This window comes from Meriones unguiculatus, chromosome 2 (assembly GCF_030254825.1).
Source record: "Meriones unguiculatus strain TT.TT164.6M chromosome 2, Bangor_MerUng_6.1, whole genome shotgun sequence".
Taxonomy (NCBI): Eukaryota; Metazoa; Chordata; class Mammalia; order Rodentia; family Muridae; genus Meriones; species Meriones unguiculatus.
This window is the reverse complement of record NC_083350.1, coordinates 44,517,976-44,534,998: the sequence shown is the minus strand read 5'-3', so window position 1 is coordinate 44,534,998 and position 17,023 is coordinate 44,517,976. Positions and strand designations below refer to the sequence as shown.

Below are 17,023 nucleotides of genomic sequence, written 5' to 3'. Positions count from 1 at the left end.
TAAAAAGAAATGGTATCATTTGTTTTTGCCTTTCCACAATTTAAAATAAAAAGTAAAAACAAACAAAACAACAACAAAAAGCAGAGTGGTTAGGCTGTCTGCTCATGTCACCCAGTTAGCTTGCCCAAACCAAGAAACTCCAGTTGTGCCTTGCACTGTCCCATTGCTCCATCTTGAAAATGTCACAGCCTGAACACAACTTGGTACCCCAGCTACAGCCATTGGGATAGGATCTTTGTTAAGTCAAGGGGCTCTGATTTTAAAGGACATTTTGCTTTTGAATATGACCTCAATGTATGTCCAGAGAAGTGACAGAAGGAAGGAGATAAACCTGTCCTTTGATGTCTTCATGCAGGCAGTGCGATGCTCAAACTTTGATTAAAATATCATACATATGGCTAAGCTGGCTTCCCACCTGGCCTCTAAAAAGGGAAAGCTAGGCTTGGCTGTTTGAATGTGCAAGCACAAGTAGTCCGCAGGGCAGAAAATGTGCATTCCTTTGGGGCTGCATTTATGACAGGTACACAAGGTTGAGTGGAAAGAATCCTTAAATATGGTCTCCTGCAAACTCGTAAGTAAGCTTGGTAAAACATCAGTGTTTCTGCCGATGTGTCATTTACCCTGTGCAAGGAAGATGTGCTATCTGTGTTAAACAGATAAATGAGCTAGCTCAGTTCCTTTGAAGCATTGCATTGACTAATTACCGTGGCATCTGCATTTGTTGGATGTGTTTAGTATCTTGTTTGCTTAAACTGAATGCCAGTATCCTCTCTTTCTGTCTCTCTCTGTCCCTCTGTCTCTTTTTGTCTGTCTCTGCTTCTCTCTTATTTCCTTATTTCTCTGTCATCCCTCCTTCCCTCTCTTCCCCTTTGTCCCTCTTCCCTTTCCTTCCCTCCCCTTCCCCCAATCCCCACCTCTATCTCTCTGGGTCTCACTGTCACTCACTCTCTCTGTGTTTCTCTGTCTCTCTCCCTCTCCCTACCCCCCAAACACACACACACACACACACACAGAGAGAGAGAGAGAGTTCTACTTGATTGCCATGAGAGAATGATCTATTTAAGACAAAAGACAGTCAGAGATTGTGCTAGACAGCTACAAAGCTACAAACAGACTTTTACATGTAGAAGGCCCATGCAGATACCTTAAACCAACATTTTTTTTTTTAGTTAAGCAGAAATAAGGAGTTTAAGCAATTTAAATTGGTTTTACAGGCTTCTTCTTCAGGGATATTTGAAGAAAGACAGAAGAAGAGGTACATACTATTTTAAACTGAGAGGTTGGGGAGCTGACAGTCATAACTCAAAAATGAAAAACCAGCAAGGTAGAAGCAAGACTCAGGATCAATACTCTTATTAAATACTCAGTGACCTTTTCCCCTCTGGGTTTTCATTTTTCCTCACTTTCTGGGTTATGTTTTCTGTGTTAAATGAAGAAAGCAAATAATAATGAACAAGTCCCTTGACTGTGACTGGAATCGATGTATTTAATGTGTGTTCTCACTAGATTCATATGCAAGTAAGGGAGCGCTCCAGAGGGGAAGTAACTTGAGAGTCATTCATAATGTTCCTTGTAGGGTGTGACAGTCATCTCATTTCAGTCTTACAGCCTGTTTCCCGGCACAGCCTTGTGACAGTGCATCACGTATGCTGACAGCTCAGAACATGGCAAGCCACAAAGAGCTCTTCATGCTGTCACTCTGCTTCATTTTAAATGCCGCATTCTGCATTGTTTCCTGAATAACGGGCATTTGTGACTTGATCCTGGCCACCATCCTGTTTTAATATCAGGGCGAGGCAGTTTACAGTCCCTATCCCCATTTAGGCCAGTAAACGGAATCGTCACAGATTCATTTTGTCTTCCCCCCCCCCCCCCCCACAGGCCTTGATAGTCATTCCTCACCAAGTCTCCTTTTATATGTTTTCATTCTCCATAACAAATTTGCGGACATGCCTGTCTTCTGATAAAAGCATCCAGGTCTCTTAATTTGGGTCCCTTAAATGCTTAAGGCTCGTTGTGCTTTGAGGTTGGAGTCTGAATCATCTTTGTAGGTTCTTCATTCATTCCTTACTCCTCCACAAGTACACCTAACTTAGAACGCATTGTTAGGTGGTAGGATCATTTTTAGATTCAGTTTTTGTATTTATTACAAATCAGGAGCAAAAATCTAGAGAACACCCATTTGAATTTCATTGAAAGAATATCTCAAAGTTCTATTTTAGTTGAAAATGTTTAAAAATTTGTCTTGTTCATAATTGCGTAAGTTTATTAGGAGAATATAAAACAAAAAGACACTAGTTATGTCAGAGCTCTCTCCCTCCCCAGACTTTTGCATTCTTTCTGCCTCTTCATCTGCATATTTCCTGAGCTCAGTGGTGGTGGGTTGGTATAAATATGCCATGTATGTCTGAGAACTCACAGTCACTTATTCACAGTGTTTTAAACAGTAATATATCTGTGCTTTAAACACTAACTGTAGTATTCTCTGACCAAAACTAGTAATAGCACAAATCCATGGATATAAACACAAGTATTGAGAAGCTAGTTTAAAGCCATGGACCTCTGTAAAGCCAGCATCCACAGCTTCTCCCTTAGGGCATATGGCTTGCTTACCCATGTTTTTTTTGACAATGTTTATAATATCAGGCATAAACTCCTTGCTGTGGAAGAAGCCTTAAATCCAGTCAAAAAGTGGTTGGTTAAGCCTGTAAAGTGCCGCAACTGCACCAGTGGGCATCTCTTGCCTGGCAGGTGGGTACTGTAGCTTGCAGGAGCCGGCTCTGGAAAACACTGATGTTCTCTCCTCCTCCAGCCTCCATAGTACCTTCCAGCAGTACAAAATATAAACACAAGGAAGGGTTTCTGGTCAGTTAAAGATTGGCTTCCCTGTGTATTAAAAAAAAATACGTGGTCTCTTTGGCTACAGCTCTTTCTATCTAAACCAGAGCAATGACAATGGCTTGAATTATTTTGGATCCTCCCGGACCAATGACTCAGTAGAGGTGACCTATGCTTGTTACTGAGGCTGTCGTTTAATAAACTCGTGTCTTCTGGAAGCAGCACAGCTCACTAATGTGGGATACTTCTGTGCAAACTCCTACATGTTTTATTTTTTAATTTAATTTAGCTTACAAGCTAGTAGAACCTTGTATAGCTTCTTCCCACATCCTTAGTTTTTGTTACCCCCCACTTGCCCCTTCTGAACCCCTCTCCCTCTCCCCATCTTCACTTAACAAGGATCTTCCCCCTGTTCCTTCAGGTCATATTATGTTCTAGCAAATCCTCTTATATATTTTTCTCAGATTGCAAGATCACAGACTTCCAAGTAGCTTCATGCACACTTCACTTTGGCTAAGCCTTCCTTGGCTCCTCACTTCTCCATCTTCATCCCTCTACTGTCTGTCTCAACCCTCTGCCCTCAGTTTACCCCATCTCTATTTCCATTTACCTATATTCTACTATTCCCCCCTTCCAAAATACTTCCCCTCACTTAGTACCAAAAGTCCATTTCTAGTTTCCCAACCATTAAAGCATAAAACAAGAGATATAAATGTACACACACATAGAGAGAGATACACATAATTAACAAATATACATTAAGAAACCCCTATAATTTGATTTCAAACAAGCCTTAGAGGGTCACTGTTGTGGATGTTTTGGTTTATGAAATGTAAACATGTTTTTAGGATTCCAAGTTGGGGGTTTTAGTTTGTCCACATCTATTAAGTAACTTGTGCGGAGAGTGGTCTTTGCCAGGTGGAATTAACTGAAGGCACAGCTGCTGGATGGAGGATTATTTGCTGCTGGATTGTCCAGCTGCTGGATTTGCAGTTTGCTGATTTGCTGGTTACCTGGACTTCTGGATTTCTGGATGACTGGTATTGGCATTGCCCCCAAAGGAATCCTATGACCCAACCCAGAGGGAAGTAGCAGAGAGAACTCCGCCCTGTCTCTACTAACCTTCTTTCCCTCCTACCTGGTGTTTGGGGGAAGGCGTGTTGAAAAGAAGGTAGAAGTGATTAATAACCCTACATAAAGTAGAGTTCTTAAAAAAATCAAGGTCAACAGGTCACAATGCAATTTTTTATGCCAGACTTCTAATCACAACAGTCAAAAAAATCATGGCACTAAGACAAAAAGTATGACACAAATAAAAAGGATATTAAAATCTGAACAAAAAAATAAGAACTTTCAGTTTTAAAGAGGTTAAACGTTTGGACACACAGGATATCACATAACTTATATCACTGGGCTTGAAGCTATGTTGGAGACAGGATCTTCCCCCTCAGAACTGTAAGAGGACACCCTGTGGATAACACCACGAATCGTCCTCTGGCTCACCAGGACACTGTGGCTGTCCTTGGAGACCAGGCTGGAAACCTGTGATCTGGGCAAAGGGCATTTTCCATAATTTCTTTGAAGTTGTTCTATACAGTCAAGTTCCTTACAAATGTCATACACTTTAGGGATAAAAATCTTTCATTTATAATATTGAAAAAAAACATAGAAAACACTAATTTAAAAATTCCTATTACCTTACCACCATCTGTTAATTTCTGTTTAATATTTTGATTTATATTACATTGTTTTTTAATGTGGGTGTAATTTCTCCTTATTTAGAAAATTGGGATTAAATGCTACATTTTGTTTTTGGAATTGGCTTTAAAGCATAAAAGTGATATTTTACATGTTGTCCTAAATATCACTAAGTATCTTCATTTTGGCACAACATAATATCTAAATAGCTCAACTGAATTCCCATTGTTATAGGTCTCAAGTAATTTGTCTTGTAGACCTGATCACTAAACAGTGAAAATAAATAATAAATAAATAAAACCATGAAAACACACAATCTGCACAAAATCAAAGAGAAGTAAGTGCTCAACAAATTTAATTTTTTCTCTCAATGTTTTCAGTTTTCAGAGAGGACCAGGGAGAGGCCATCTTTGTACGAAGCCCATCTCCTCAACCATGCACTCTGTACTCTCACCAGGGACATCAAAATGTCCTTTCTTTAGTCACATGGCATCTACACTCATTGAGAATGTGGTTTGCAGTGGCACCACATTAACTGAGAACGAATCAATTCTGCTTAGATTTCATTTGGTTATGTAGTCAAAGACTATGTTCCAAAGCATGAGGATTCTACAAAATAAGCTGAGACAGCTAATGTTTTCAAACTGTAGAGAGGGTAGAGAAGGCTCAAGAAGCAGGCGCAGGTGACTAGTGGCTGGAGGCATACACCTTACCTCCTTGCTACCTTTCTGAGTCTTTGGTTAAGCACTCTAGACTTGGTTTTCTACTCTAGGAATAGAAAAGCAAATGCCACCATTGAGAGAAAGGAGACAGGATATGGGTAGTCAATGATATTGGCGAATTAGAGCGAGTGAAGCAGGTGTCTGTTTTTCTAACCTCACTTTGGACAATGGGCTCTCTTAAATTTAAGTGGGATAAAAACTCAAAGGTCACAAAGGATCACTATCCTCTGCTGTATGGTGACACTTTTCTTCGCCCCATTTCTGAGTGTAGCATTGTTCCCACGCATGTAAGACACAAACTCGCTAAAAAGACAGTGAGAGGCAAATAACTCCTTCTCCAAAGAGTCAGCCAGGGAGAGAGATTCTCTGCTAACTCCATTCTTTAAATTTAGGGTGTGTTTTTTAATTATTTCTAGAGTTTGGACACCTGAATCAAAATACTGGAAATTCTAAGTGTCATAGGTGATCTTATTAAGTGAAGTCCTTTCAAAGTAAGAGGAGGCGAGGGCTTAAGATAGTGCTCAATAGTAGAATATCATTGAACGCATGAAGGACCTAAGCTTGACACCAAGCACTGAGAAAAAGAATAAACCAAAGAAAACTCAAAATTAAAAGTTGCTTCTAACACGACTAACACCCAAGTATCCTCTAATATACAAAATCCACCTCACTGTTCATTATTTACAATTGAAACAATGCTAAGTAGATATAGAAGCCAGTAGAGTCGCATGTTTCTGTCTTTTATCAGAGGTCACCAGATCAAGACAGCCATCGGAGAAATCCCAGAAGTTTCTGAGTATCCATTTTCATAAATAGTTATCTAAGAGCTTCATGAGCATTGCAGTTTAAAGTATATCATACACATTTTAAAAATCTCCAAATCCTATCTCTTTCTTGTCAATGCTGGTTAGCTCAACCCTAAAAATTGTGAATTCTCATGGGAACTCTTTGCATAGACTTTTAATAAATTCCCCATTCGTTATCACTACATAAAAAGCAATTGTCAAAAGCCATTTTGATGGATGTACCTCAGTAGTTAGGTAACGGTCTTCCATATGTAAGTACTTGAGCCCAAACATCCCTACTCCCCCCACGCACACAAGTGCACATGCACACAGGAAAGTGCACGTGTGCACAAACACACACACACACACACACACACAAATTGTTGATCAGTTTATTGTAAAAGAACTCACAGGTAGAATGACACCATTGTGTAGATTTTGCAAAGTCACGCTCATTTTTAAATTTTAAATATTTCCATCAGTATTCTAGCATCAAAATCCTAATACTCTTTTGTCTTGGATAGTGTGTCTAAATTGTGACCTTTGACCTTAATACTCAGTTTAGGGCCGTCGGTATGGATCAGTGATGACCACAGAGAAAGAATTCATGTTTTTTGTTTAGGAAGGGGGCTCTCTCTTTGAAAAGCTGCACAGGCAAGCTAGATGAAGACTGTGGGAGAGAAACATTTGCTACTTTTACATTTGCAATGTGGTTGCGCTGAGAAGTAGTTTCCAGAGGGAATATTTCAAGTTTGAAGCAGAAGGAAGGATGAAAATATCACCTTTTTCCCTGAAGCATAGGCTCACAGGCATTTTTGGACATAACACTATCAGAAAAATTTTCTTCTTGAAAATAAGAGTGATGAGTTGTTTTCTGACCAGATAGTGTCAGCTAAACTTTCTTAGATATTGTTTTTTTGTTGTTGTTGTTGTTTATATCTTAACTGTAATTAAATTCCGGGATTTTAAGAATGCTAGCAAACAGACACCTAAGTGCTAAAACGGCAATCAAGAGCCTTTCTTTTTTTTTTTTTTATAATAATCACAGGTTATTTACTTTGTATCCCAGCCGTAGCCCCCTCTCTCATTCCCTCCCAATCCCACCCTCCCTCCCTCAACTTCTCACTACCCTTTTCCAAGTCCACTAACAGGGAAGGATCCCCTCCCCCTCCATCTGACCCTAGTTTATCAAGTCTCTTCAGGACTGCATGCAATGTCCTCTTCTGTGGCCTAGCCAGGCTGCTCTTCCCTCGTGGGAGGGGAGTGGAAGAGCTGGTCATTGAGTTCATGTCAGAAATAGTCCCTGTTCCCCTTATTAGAGAACCCATTTGGACACTGTGCTACCATGGGCTATATCTAAGCAGAGGTTCTAGGTTATATCCATACATGGTCCTTGGTTGGAGAAAAAGTCTCATGAAAGACCCCTGTGCATTGATATATTTGGTCCTTGTGGCTCTCGTGTACTCTCCAGGTCTTACTAACACCCCCTTCTTTCATATGATTCCCTGCACTCTGCCGATGGTTTGGTCATGAGTCTTAATATCTGCTTTGGTACACTGCTAGGTAGAGTCTTTCAGAGGCCCTCTGTGGTAGGCTCCTGTCCTGTTACTTGTTTTCTCCTACATCCAATGTCCATCCCATTTGTCTTTCTGAGTGAGGATTGGTCACTCAGAATCTTACCCTGAGTCCTCTTTCTTGTTTATCTTTCAAGAGCCTTTCTTTCTTCTCAAGTTTTGAGGTGCCAACAGGAGTCCTCAATAGAGATGGGTGGTTCCAATAGCTAGATGGTCTGCCTCCATGTCTGCCAAGGATAACCATCTATTCCAGGTCACTCTCACTATGTTTCACTTCAAACCCTTCATGAAAACAGAACGCTGCCTTGATTTATTTATGCTGTGCCATACATTTTTGTCTTGACTTGTTTTTTGAATATGTCTATAAAAGAATAATTTGTTTACAACTAACTGGTAAATTTAGTTGAGTGGCTTTCTAAAATAGTAGAAGAAATGTGAATGTGTACTAATAATCAAATTACTAGCTTATTTTAATCAATTACAGCAAATTAAAAGGCATGGCCTTAATGCTGTCACATTAAGCTTAAAAGTCAGTTTCCAAAGGAAAATGAAGTGTTGACAGCCATCGCTATGCCACAGCCTGCAGTGAGCAGTCTTCCACGGTGGGTCACTAAATGCTGTGCTTTGTAGCTTTAAGAGTTTGATTTTTCTCTTTCAGTATCTTAACGGTGACCTGAGACTGTTACTCACATGAATATAATCTGTTTAGTTTTCACAGATTTTTTACTTGGAGTACTAGAGAGTGAATCCAGGGCCTGCTGCACATTAAGCAAGTGCTCTCCCATGGGCAAAACCCGAGCACTATGGTGACCTTAACAAGATGCGGCTCCGAAGGTCCCAGAAGGGAAATCCGAAATTCTGAAATCAGAGGCCTAAGACCTTTCGGGACACCCTCCAGCCAGCCAGTCAGTCAACAAGTCATTACTGAGCACATGCTGGAAAAGAGTACCTGACTAACCAGTGGACATGATTTTCATCCTTTTGCCTCAGAAAGCTTATACTCTAGTGGAGGAAAAGCAACTGTTTCTATAATTATAGTGGTTGCTCTGTATTACTGCAGATTCGGAAAAAAATCTTCACCAACCCTTTATCTGACAGCGGGCTAATATCTGGTGTATATAAAGAACTAAAGAAGCTGAAAAGCAACAAACCAAGTAGTCCAATTAAAAAATGGGGAACAGAGCTAAACAGAGAATTCTCGATAGAGGAATATCGAATGGCAGAGAAACACTTAAAGAAATATTCAACCTCATTAGCCATTAGGGAAATGCAAATCACAACAACCCTGAGATTTCATCTTACACCCATCAGAATGGCCAAGATGAAAAACTCAAGTGACAACACATGCTGGAGAGGTTGTGGAGAAAGGGGAACCCTCCTCCATTGCTGGTGGGAATGTAAACTGGTACAACCACTTTGGAAGTCAATCTGGTGCTTTCTCAGACAATTAGGAATAGTGTGCTTCCTCAAGACACAGCTATACCACTGCTAGGTATATACCCAAAATTTGCTCAAGTACACAAGGACATTTGCTCAACCATGTTTGTAGCAGCTTTATTTGTAATAGCCAGAAACTGGAAACAACCCAGATGTCCATCAACTGAGGAATGGACACAGAAATTGTGGTATTTTTACACAATGGAATATTACTCAGCAATCAAAAACGAGGAAATCATGAAATTTGCAGGCAAATGGTGGGATCTAGAAAAGATCATTCTGAGTGAAGTATCCCAGAAGGAGAAAAACAAACATGGTATATACTTGCTTATATAGACCTACAAGATATTATAAACATAATGGAATCTATACACCTAAAGAAGATAAACAAGAAAGCAGACACAGGGTAAGATGATCAATCCTCACTTAGAAAGACAAATGGGATGTGCTTTGGACGTATGACAGGAGTCTACCGCAGAAGGCATCTGAAAGACTCTACCTAGCAGTGTATCAAAACAGATACTAAGACTCATAACCAAACCTTTGGCAGAAGGGGAGTTAGTATGACTTGGAAAGTGTAGGAGCCCCACAAGGACCAAATATATCTGGGCACAGGAGTCTTTTCTGAGACTGACACTCCACCAAGGACCATGTATGGATATAACCTAGAACCTTTGCTCAGATGAAGCCCATGGTAACTCAGTAACCAATTGGTTTCCCATAGTAAGGGGAACAGGGACTATTTCTGACAGGAACTCAATGGCTGGCTCTTTGACCTCCCCACCCCCCAAGGGAGGAGCAGTCCTGCTAGGCCACAGAGGAGGACTTTGCAGCCAGTCCTGAAGATACCTGATAAAACAGGGTCAGATGAAAGGGGAGCAGGTCCTCCCCAATCAGTGGACTTGGAAAGGGGCAGGGAGGAGATGAGGGAGGGAGGGTGGGATTGGGAGGGAATAAGGGAGCGGGATACAGCTGGGATACAGAGTTAATAAAATGTAACTAATAATAAAAAAAAATTAAAAAAGGAAGCAGGGAGCACTGAGGTATACACAGGAAACCTCCAAACAGTACTATATACACTTCAGCCTCAAAACACGGAAAGAAATTGCCCATTGACATTTAGTGATGGAAGATTCAACCACTCATTCTTGCAAAGGGTGGGAGTCAGACAGCCAGGTTTGGGTTGGAAAACTCATATACATTTAAGGGACACAGTGAATATGATAAATATGATAAACACAGGCAAATGATAAATATGCATCGGTTTATTTTGGAGAGTTCCTGACAGCTGATGAATGTTGTTTGAATATATCTCCATAAGACATTTGAACTGGTCACAAAGGTTAAAGCTACAGTATACATCATTATCACAGTGGAGAGACTAACGTGACTAAATTAAATTTCTTCGAGAGTTCGTTCTTTAATTGCTGCTGATGTTTGTATTTTGTGAATTTCCTAGCGATTGGGGCAGGGATTTATTTCACTGGCTTAGGTTTAACATTCATTCATTATCAGCAGACAAGAGACGGCCAAGGTTAATTTAACGCCCACTGTAAGAGCCACTGGTAGGTAGGAGACAGGGCTAGTATTTCCAAGAATAGCACTTGCTTCAGCTGTTGTAAATCAAGCAGGACCTACCCACATAAGAAGTATTTAAAACCAACGTAATGACTCCTAAGTAGGAAAGACAAAACAAAATTGATTCATTTATCAAAACATGCACAGAGACAGAAAATTTAACAGAGATTCCTTGACATGAAAAGATGGCCACCATATATAAAGCAAAAGAAATATAAACCAATGCTTAGAGAATGGGCCACTTGTGACACTGCATGTCTGAGTATGTGTCTATGTGCATATGGAAAAAAATGGAAAGTGAATATCCCCTTAATACAACAGTAAATATTTCTTAACAGTCGCCTTACAGATGTTTTATTTTCCTTTTATATGTCCCAGTATTCTCCCTCCACAATAAGTATACATAATGTTAAAGTGAACAAAGTCACTGAATGATAAAATTAATTGGATTAGTAAAACATGCCTTCAGTAGAAGATCTTCATTGCAGTGATCTCAGCTTTCTTACGGCTAATTCGTTACAAAGGGTATTTTTCCCAAAGAGGTAGTTTAAGAAGCACAATTGGCTAGGTGGCTACAGCTGAATTACCAGCAGTTACAAAATATATGCCATATTATTAGTAATAGTAACAACAACAAAAATAAGAACAGAAAAGTCAGCCCTGCGGCTGATTTCTATAATCCTAAAACCCAGAGTATTGAGCCAGAATGACAGTAATTTCTTATGTCAAAAAATTATAAACTTTAATATGAAAAAAATATTTCAAATAAATAAAAATACCACACACTGCAATTAACCAGACTTAAAGTCTATACAAGTCAATATATTTCTACACAGTTAAAGAAGGCCTTCATATTGCAAGCTGTGGAAATGTGCATTAAATTTTACACTTTCAGTATCAAATACATTTTATATACTCATCCATTATCAGAAACAAAATGTCCATGACAGAATTGGAAAGCAATCATCTTTCTATCCTCTCCCATTACTGCTCCCATTACCTGAATTCAGCCTTGCATTCAGGAGAGCAATTTCAAAGTTAGCCAGGATTGTGTAGTAGGCTCAAGGTGAACATGAGCTGCAGCAAGACCCTACCTCACAAAAATATGTATGTGTGCATAGATATGCATATATTCTCATATGATCACATATATTCACATATACTGTAATATGCTGGAATGTTTTAAAGCAAATTGTTGACACTTGATATTTTTGAAATGCATAACAGTTTTGTCAAAGAAAATAGCAGAATTATCAAACTTAGGATCACTTCTTTCTAACCAGATTATCATTTCTTTATCTTAAGAAAAGCAGGTAGAAAGACTAAAGAGGCAAAATGGTACAAATGCTCTTAAGGTCCAGGACACACGGGAATCTTAATATGGTCCCAAGCGCAAGGAAAATAATGTGACTTCCCAATCTCTATGTCGTTAGAAACCAAAACAACGCTTTGTCATAAAATAAGTATGCATTAGTCCAGTGAAGGTCTAACTTTCTCTTGGCAAAAGCCTCTGTGCTTCTGTGAGTTATCAATTATATGAGATTTTTTTTCCAAAATATATCAGTGTCATCTTTTTTTTTTAAAATATCCTATACATACTTAATCTTTTTATAAAATCACTGTTATCAAAAGCCAATTTGACTGCCTGGAATATTCAAATCTAAATCCAAATATAGTGAGCCACAGAATACATATTTAGTGTAATTTATATTGTCAGTCAAGTCTCCAAGTTAATCTATTAAGTTTTCTAACATTAAAGATTCGCGATCATAAAACTTGAGATGTAGCCTCTGTTTGATGGTTTACTAAACAAAAACATGAACAAGTTTTGCTTCTTCTTCAAATCAGTTTTCACTTATTAAAACCAATCAAAAGAACAACAAAAAGCTTTTTCTGACATGATAGACTGTCGGGATTTAAAATGAAAGCAACTTTGAGATGTATAAGGGATTATATTAACATAAGGTACATTGGTAATTCGAATAGTAACTATGTTGTTTCATCATTAACTGCTGCACATGTGTGTAAATTATGTCCTCTAAGGAAATTTTATTTTGCTAGCATATGCAAATTCTGTTAATCAGATAAGAGCTCTACAAATAATTGTTAGTAAGTTGATTAACTCACACTGTTTGAAAATGCATTTTAATTAATGGAATAATTGAGGCATATGCAAATGGGAGGCGGTTAACTGACCTCTCTGAGTAAAAACCAAGTATAAATCTAGATTATTTATTTCACTGCTAAGCAATACTGAAACTTCCAAGATAAATTTGATTTCTTTTAAGCTCTTACTTTGATAATAAAAAAAAGCATTAAAATTTTTAGGAATTTATATGAGAACCAAGGGAAGTAGCTTTTAATATCCAAATATAAACTTCCAGCCACCCAGAAAGAGACTCATAGTGTAAAATCAAAATTACAGAACATTCTGAGGTCATTGAAAGAGACTGGAAACACCACATCATAAAGCAGTAAGCTAAATGTGTGTTCCAACTGTAAAAAGTTTTAATAAATGCTGACATACCAATAAAAATATTTATCTCTAATATTCCAAAAAGAGTGGTATTTTCAAGACATAGTTTGAGCAAAACAAGGCAATGAATTTTCCTTCATACTACCTTTAAACAAACCTTGAAACAATAAGTTGTATATAGTCTTCATACAATTTTTTTTTCTAACACCAACTTGGTAGCTCTTGAATTATTCTGTATCTAGACCTCACTAAGAAATAATACAGTTTTCAAAATTATCCATACAACCGAGAGCCATTTTGATAAAATTATTTGGCATGACTCTCCATGAAGTTGCTGATAAGCGAAGACGCAGGTGAATCTCCACATCCTGTTTAAGCTGCATAAAAAAGTTTTCCAGATAGAGGATCAACCACTCTCTTCTAAAGTATCCAGGTTTGGTAATCAGAAGCACATTACAAAACTGGAGCCTGTATTCACAAATGTCAAAATATCCAATGTTAAACAGCTAATATGGACTCTTCAATACATAATGTACTCTAGTAAGCTAGGAATGTTTTGGGGAAGTAATGCAGCCCTTTCCAGACAAGTGCATGTCTAGGCCATAGGCTGATAGTTTTTGATGACACTAGAGTGCACATGACTATCCACACTTACTGCGAGGAATTTCTGTGTTTTGCATATCTAATCTTAATTCTTTCTGTGAAGCTGAAGCCTACTGATCATATTCCAGGTTCCAAGCAACTGCCAATACCCTACGTAAGAGCAGAAGCTTATATGAAACAAATGATGGTTCTGTGTCAATTTCCTCTCCTTCAGGTTCAATAGTTCTAGGCTATTTGTGCTACATAGGGACTGCCCCGATCATCGAATGTGACTACCAACAGTGAGTTTCCTAAGCCATGACCTATGGTGATGTGCTTCTGTTCAAACTGTACCAACTTTGCCTATAGAGCCACATCCAAATCCAGTAGAAAGGAAGTAAATCAAAGTGCCAGGCTACCTGCTTTCCATTTATAAAATAGGTCCAGTTATTATACTGCCTATTTTAATTTTTAAAAGTTCACTGTGGGTATATTTGAAATTTTACTTTGGGAAATCAAAAGTTACCTTTAATAATAGAGTATAAAATGTGGTATAAATTTTTTTTTTTTTTGCAGTGACATACAGGCCCAGTACCTCCTTCCTTGACCTACTTTATATAGTTGTTATAATTAGGCATATGGTAGCAAGAGTTTTTAGACTTGTGAATATACACAATACATGAGCATATTAAATTAAGGCACTAAGCATCATTCCTATCTAAAAAACAAATAGAATAATTCTCAGAAAAAAATAAAACTAAAACACAATGATGCAAAAATAATAAACTGGGGGTATGTAAAATAAAATGAAAAATTAATATAAAAAAATCTAATATTTTACATTGTAAAATACATTTTCAATGACAGTGATGGTGGGAAGGCTGGTAGATACAATTCATGTATTTGCTGCATGTAATATTACTAATACGCTTTTACCTGAAAGGATTTTTCTGGCTTTAGTTCAATGAAATCCATTATCCTAGGTGGTAATGGAGCCTTGTATGTTCCAGTCTGAAGCATCTTTAGTCTCCTGAACTGCCTTAAAGCCTTAGCATAGCAAAAGGTCAAACAGATACCAGTAAGCATTTATAAACTACAATTGCCCCCATTTCAGCTACAAGCCACATCCTCCTGCCAAGCTTTGCTCCCTCTTTTTCATTTCATTGTATGAGCAGACTAATTCGGAAATGGCTAGCCTGAGGTCCTTGAGAACACTTAGGTTTTTAGAACCATCCTGCTTCCTTATTTAATCACTTACAGAAGCCATCCAAGAGCAGAGCATTTGAGAACTATAAAATGGTGGTGGACACTGAAGGAACGAGCAACAAATATCAACACAATTAAATAAAACAAATGCCTCTCACCTACCAGCTCAGCTGTGCTGGTTGGAGCACACCATACAGACATGATAAGGATGGATCAGAATTTGAAGAAAACCGATCTGTTTCAACATTGACTTGTGAAGATGCAATATGCTTAATAATATTCCAAGCCACCTCCCTTTCCGATCATTGCAAATTTGGGGCCCTCAACATAGGCCCACAAACCCAATTAAACATGGACAGGCTATGAATTGGCATCTAGCTCTCTAACTCAGAGTAAACGACATGCATCTGTCCTAATTGGCCACAATGAACCTAAGGGACAATAACAAGAATAAATGTCACATTAATCCAAATGAAGCCAATGAATAATAATGACTACAAACCAGAAGTACATTTCCTAAAACATGCAATTGCTTCCAAGAATGCAAAAGCATCAGTAACCCATAAGATGAAAGTGAATCAGGTGCTGGGCATATAAACACGCTCCATGAATAGAACACACCTGCAAAGTAACATGTGCACATAGGATGTGTCCGTAGGTAGCTGTGTATGTGCACAGTCAAAAATACACCCTGAAAAAAAAAAAAAACAAAAAAAACTCTGGATCTCAGAAATGGTTTTTCAACAAGTCTGGGGCCGTCTTAGCACCAGAGCAAATAAGTAAAATCACCTTCTAATTAGGCCTGCAAGGTTGAGACACCAAATTTGTTTTTGAGGGAAGGCCCAACCCTGTTTGTGAGACCTGCAAACGGAAAGGTTGCTTTCAACTACATCCTCTTCTTGCTAGCTCCTTCCCACCCCCTGATCTTGTTGCTAAGCTTGAAGAGGAAAGGAATCCGGCGGATCAGTTAGTATTCTGAGCCAGATAAAAATCAAAACATTTTTCCCCCTCTAAAACACAAGCGGATGCCTTCTCACTTCTCTGCCCGACAACCTTCCTTGCTCTCCATCCTCATCTCTGTCTCCACACCCCCAACCCCCTCCTAGTCTGAGAGACGCGAGTCATTGTTTAAGTCTAGGCCACAGATACATACACAAGTCATTTAATAACCACCTAGATGAAGAAGGTAGCCCCTCTACCTCCTACTCACCATGCTGAGACCAGGAGAAGATGCTGAAAGGAGGGAGTACTGCAAACTGAATCCATTTTCCTTGTGATCCGGTCGGATGCAGCCTCGGAACCCAACATCAGCAGCGGCTGCCGGGATTTTTTTCTCCTCCCTCTCTGGTTGGCGATGGTGCGATAGGAACCACCCTTTCCAGCTCCACTAGAGTACCAGCACTAGAGGCGGCAACAGCGGCAGCATCTCTCGAGCCTCCTCCCTCTTGGAGGATGGTGTGAGCTCAGAATCAGCCAGGAACTTGCAGCAGACACCTCCTCAAGCTCCTCCTTTCCTCCCCCACCCCCACAGCCCCACCCCTGCTGCGGTAGAAGCAGCCGGCCCGGCAGCTGCTGGTTGCCATGGAAATAGCCAATTGCAAGTGGCAAGCTAAGGGGGAGGGGAGAGGAGCAAAGCAAGCTGCAGGGGCTGGAGTAAAACTCTGTCTCTGCCTCTGGGATGCTCTTGGTCTCCTAACCAAAGCTCCAGGTCGTTTTGAGAGGCACTAAGGGTGAAAAGGCACAGGGAAAGAACAGTTAAAGTTGAATCTAAGCAATAGCTTGAACTATACCAAACAATTTAGCATTTATTTGTATTGTCTATAGATTTTAAATAAAATATAATACATTTTCTATTGAAAGAAAGAAATGAGAACCTTATGTTGAATGATGGAAAATTGTTTTTACTCCAAAGTTCTGCGCCCTTGATACCATCTTTTGCTCAATGTTGTTAACTAAAAAACAAAACTGCTGGACTTTGCAATAAACCAGGTGCCTGCTGCGTTCCTTTACATTCGGTCTAGTTTGTTCTCAGATGATTTGGTTTCATTGTTTTTCCAACTTGTCTCCTGAAAAGGACTTTGGAGATATTGACACCCGCCTGAAAAAAAAAAAAAAAGGAAGTCGGAA

The 17,023-nt window shown here is 39.1% G+C and overlaps 1 protein-coding gene across 3 annotated transcripts in view; it reads right to left on the bottom strand.

Annotated features, from left to right (window-relative positions):
- The window catches only part of Jakmip2 (janus kinase and microtubule interacting protein 2), a 152,396-nt gene extending 135,973 nt beyond the window's left edge, over positions 1–16,423 (bottom strand). The window contains exon 1 of one of the 3 annotated variants that reach the window (XM_060377317.1): positions 16,107–16,423. The gene's annotated coding sequence lies outside the window, so the exon portion shown is untranslated. Of the gene's footprint in view, positions 1–14,626; positions 14,738–16,106 lie in introns of those variants that run through there. The other 2 variants (XM_060377319.1, XM_060377318.1) reach the window with 2 other exon arrangements.
- Positions 16,424–17,023: the final 600 nt, after the last annotated feature.